Genomic DNA, 5,164 nt, shown 5'->3' on the forward strand with positions numbered 1-5,164 from the left:
AACCTTTTCTACTTATTTATATCATGCTTTGAGATAGATTATTATTACTCTAACTATAAAGCTAAAAATTCTTTCAGAATATAAATTTTTTTATTTTTTTATTTATTTATTGTCATTTTTAGCTTTATTGTTAGAGTAATAATAATCTATCTCAAAGCATGATATAAATAAGTAGAAAAGGTTATTATTTGTAAGGCTCTTAGTAACCGAACCAATTGGATCTATCCTAAAAAAGAACATAATTTAAAATGAGCTCATTCCTATATTCTTTTTGTTTTCCTTTTCTTTTAATTCTTTTAGGAAATGAAGACTGCAATAAAATACAGCAATATACAAACAAGTACAAAATTGGTCCGAATATTATTAAAAATGTGTACTTCTCTGTCATTTTTATTGTCATTTATTGGATTTATATCTAGATTCCTCTAAAACTGTTTTTAGTTTTTTTGGAAAAATTTTTTCAGTAGGGAGGGTGCTTTTTTCGTTCGTGTGTGCCGGTTTCACCACCCTCTAGAGCCGCGCCTGGTCAGTGCAGAGCTACTGTGATGCACAGCATCCCAGCGAGCTTTAACGAGGCGCCCGGAAGAACTCGGATAGGCGCAGTCGCGTGTCGGCCGGTTTGCCTTCCGCCAGGGGTGGAGTCCTTGGCTCTCGCCAATACAAGCCGCAGTCAGCCAGCCAGAGCTTTTTTGGAGTCGCTCCAAATACGCGTCGTTGTCGAGTGTAAAATTGAAGCGCACTCCCCGTCTGGACCGACGACATATACCAAAGTGCCGAAGTGTCCAATTTTCGTGAAATAACCGACCTTCGAAACCTCAGTTTTTTTTTTGAGAAAAGTTTGTCAATACACGAGCGTAATTTTAGAGACAAATTCTCATAAGAAACAGATCCAGGGGATGGTGCGAATTTTCAGATTTGTGCTGTCGCGGATGTTGCTCGAACGGATGTGAACGCGTCGCACTATAGTGGGTGGACGGACATTATTTCCGTCGTTTCGTTTGATAATGGTTTAGAGAAGAACGTAAGGAACACAATATGCGTAAGCTTTCATCTTCATGAGAGGAAAGTATTGTCATCTGAGAGGAAGGGGGAGGATTTGATTGGAGAGAAGAGGGGACATATGTTGCATTCATCTCGACATGATGCATTGCTTCGCTCATCATTACATGTCTCAGATTTTAGGTAAGCGAAGCAAAAGTGAAAAAATATATTCTCAAGATCAAAATGTAGAGAGTTTTTTTCATTGTATGATAATCAAAGTTTTTATCTGAAGGGATCTCTTGAATGTGATGAGGTTTGGGGAAGGGGGTGAAAACACGCTGAGATCGCGTAATAGAGTGCGTGACAATCGATATTTATAATGGAAAGTGAAAATATTATTCTCATTTGCTAAATTAAATTTGGAAGATATTAAATTGACTTTCGTGAACAGTCAGCGAAGAGAAAAATGTAAGCAATATACGGAATCAAAATTCCTTAATTAATTGGCTATCCCTATTAGGAATACTTTATTGAAGCAATTTAATTTCGGTGTTATATATTTTTTCTTTGATGAAAATTCAATCAAGTTTGAGATGTTTAAAATTGAGGGCATATATTAATCTTTTTGCAGTTAACAATGCTGATTGATGGATTTATGCTTCTCCCTTCTAATCATTGTATTTATCTTTTTTCATTCCTTTTGTATAAAGTTGAATAAGAGAGAAAATTTACGATACATCATATTTTGATGTTATCTTATGATTTTTTCCTTCTTAATATAATGCTTATGGTGAAACAACACATTCAAATGAAGAAGAGAACATAAATTTTAATGCATGTATGATAAACACTGTTGAAAATATTTTATGTTTAATCTAACCAACAAACTGCTTTTTTATCGAATATTAAAAAACTGGATAAGAAAAAAACAATAACCTGACATCGTAAGTTGGCACACTTTATATGATGAATTTATGTAGGTAAATCATTTTTAAATAATAATTTTCATTAAAAAGAACTTTAAAACTTAAATTAAACTTAAATTATTTCATTTTACACAATTTCTATAAATATACTAAAGGTATGAAAGTATACTGAAAGTATTGATGTTAAATTGTTTAATTTATCAAAAGTGTACTCTAAATAAGTTCTTTTTCTCAAGGAAGGAAATCCAAGAGGACAGAAAAGACAATTTAAAAACCGGTGGAGAAACGAGTAGAAACAGACTTAGTAGTAATAACCAAGTGTGGTAGACGGTTTAAACTAAATTGCTACTACAGAAACCAGGCGGGCATGAAAACTAACTTGATTCACGTTTCTAGGAAAGAAAAGATGTTCAGCTAGATGTAATAATCTTCCTTATAGAAGTAATAAAAAATGATGAAAAATGAGTACTACTTAAATTAATTTTCAACTAACTCCATCCACCAATGAAATTATGTTTCTTTATAATCTTCTTTAAGAAAATAAATTACTTTTAAATGAAATGGGCATCCTCAAGAAATGTTACATTCAAAGAATGTACCTATAATAACAAAAATAAGAATATAAAATATGACAGAATATTATGATTGTTAAGGTATAGTAAATGATTTATTCAGGAAAGGCTTGTTAGCTTAAGTAGTAATAATAAAAATCTGTCTGAAAAAAATCATGATACGTAGCAGTATAAAAGGTTATTATGGGTAAGGTAACCGAATGAGTTTACTTTTATCTTGGAAATACAAGTAATAGCAATAATCTAACTGTTAAAATCTAGAACATAAATCAGTGGAAAAGGTTATTATTGATAAGAGTCAGTATCCAAACGAGTTTTTGCTTTTTTAAAAGGATCTTAATTTTATTTCTATAGTAATAATAATCCATCTAAAAGGATAATATAAGTAAGTAGAAACGGTTATTATTGGCAAGGCTATCAGTGACCGAACGAATTTACGTCTATCCTGAAAAAGAGTTACATAATTTAATCAATTGTAATAACGATAATAATAATCTGCCTGACAAACAGAATACGAATATAGTACAAATTAGTAGAAAAGGTAAGTTTTGGCTATAATTAGTACTCGAGCGAGTTTGCACTTATATTCTGAAAGAATTTTTAGCTTTATTGTTAGAGTAATAATAATCTATCTCAAAGCATGATATAAATAAGTAGAAAAGGTTATTATTTGTAAGGCTCTTAGTAACCGAACCAATTGGATCTATCCTAAAAAAGAATTATATAACTTAATCAATTGCAATAATAAAAATAAGAATGAATTTAGCAAACCGATGAATAAAAATCAGGAGAAAAGTTTCTTATTGGCTAGACTCCGTACCTGAGCGAATTTGCACTTATATTCTGAAAGGGTTTTAGTTTAAATAATAATAATTATCTGAGGAACAAAAAAAAGTATAAATTAGTAGAAAAAGTAATTATGGGTAAGACTCAAGAACTGAAAAAGTTAACACTTATCTTGAAAAGGATCCACCGTAAGTGTTCGAGTGCGTCAGCACTTATATTCTTATAGGACTTTAGCCTAAATAATATTAATTATCTGCCGTACAGAAAATGTATTGACAAGTAAAAAAGGTTATTATTTTGTGATACATAATAATCGAACGAGTTAACGCTTATCCTGAAAAGAGGCTTAATCACTTTTAATAATAACGATATTCTAACAAACAGAAAAATAAAAATCAGGAGTAAAGGTTATAATTGGCCAGATGCAGTACCTGAGCGAATTTACACTTATATTCTGAAAGGCTTTTAGCTTAAATAATGATAATTATCTGTGAAACAAAAATGTATTAATAAGTAGAAAAAATTATAAATTTTAAGACTCAATAACTCAATATAATAATGAGCTTGACAAACAGAAGAATAAAAATCAGGAAAAAATGCTATTATTGGCTAAACTCAATACCGAAACGCCTTTGCACTTATATTCTTAAAGGACTTTAGCTGAAATAATATTAATTATCTGCCGTGCAGAAAATGAATTAATAAGTAGAAAAGGTTATTATTTTTCAAGACATAGTAATCGAACGAGTTAACAATTATCTTGAAAAGGGGCTTAATCAATTTTAATAATAATCTGCTGACAAATAGAAAAATAAAAATCAGGAGAAAAGGTTAATATTGGCTAGACTCAGTACCCGAGCGAATTTGCACTGATATTCTGGAAGGCTTTTAGCTTAAATAATACTAATTATCTACGAAACAAAAAATGTATCAATTAGTAGAAAAATTTATTATTTGTAAGACTCAAAAACTGAACAAGTTAACACTTATCTTGAAAATTAAATATCCTAATCAATTGCAATAATAAAAATAATAATGTGCTGACAAGCAGAAGAATAACAGTCAGGAGAAAAGGCTATTATTGGCTAGACTCGGTACAGGAGCGCATTTGCACTTATATACTGAAAGGAATTCAGCTTTAATAATATTAATAACACAGCCATACAAAAAAAAGTGTGCGGATCTGGTAACAAGGCACACATATTCCTATGGATTTTGGGGCGCTGAATTCAAATTCGGTATTAAAAATCACCCATCACGTCATGGTTGAGCCATAACCGCAAAAAATGACGAAAAATCATGCACTGAGGCAAATAAATTTCAAAATAATGCCAGTGATGCAAATTTCCACTTCAAAAACATGTCGACAACTGTGAAGGATCAACCCTTGCCTGATATCAACTTCATAACTTTACCCAACAGAACCTGATCTCACATAACCTGAATTAACAGAAATTTATTGAACTACACGTAAAGCTCTGGAAGCATATTTTCCCAGTAGCAAATGTGTGCTACATCGAATGGGTCAACTCGAGCCTAACCTAGAAATAAATCTAACCTAGCCTAACCTAACCTCACGAAACACAATTAAACTGATTGTGTTGTCCCGTTGTGTTTGCGGTACCGTTTGAATCAGCTTGGGCTTAACCTGCAAAGAGGTCAAACCTATCCTAACCTAAAATACCTGACCTAACCTAACCTAACTAACTTCACGTAACACAATTAAACTCATTGTGTTGTCCCGTTCTGTTTGCGATACCGTATCATTCAGCTTCGGCTTAACCTACATAGAGGTTCAACCACCTGTAGTACAATGAAATGAATTTTATTGTGTTACAACGGGAACACTTAAGTTAAGTTGTGTTGCGTTAAGCAAAATTTCGTTAGGTCCTGTTAAGT

At 31.9% G+C, this 5,164-nt stretch overlaps 1 protein-coding gene across 1 annotated transcript in view; it reads left to right on the top strand.

Moving 5' to 3' along the window:
• Positions 1 to 715: 715 nt before the first annotated feature.
• Positions 716 to 5,164, top strand: part of LOC117170265 (ALK tyrosine kinase receptor) — a 77,110-nt gene continuing 72,661 nt past the window's right edge. Inside the window, exon 1 of the mRNA XM_033356918.1 lies at positions 716 to 1,182. The gene's annotated coding sequence lies outside the window, so the exon portion shown is untranslated. The remainder of the gene's footprint in view (positions 1,183 to 5,164) is intronic.

This window comes from Belonocnema kinseyi, chromosome 3 (genome assembly GCF_010883055.1).
Source record: "Belonocnema kinseyi isolate 2016_QV_RU_SX_M_011 chromosome 3, B_treatae_v1, whole genome shotgun sequence".
NCBI classification, from domain to species: domain Eukaryota; kingdom Metazoa; phylum Arthropoda; class Insecta; order Hymenoptera; family Cynipidae; genus Belonocnema; species Belonocnema kinseyi.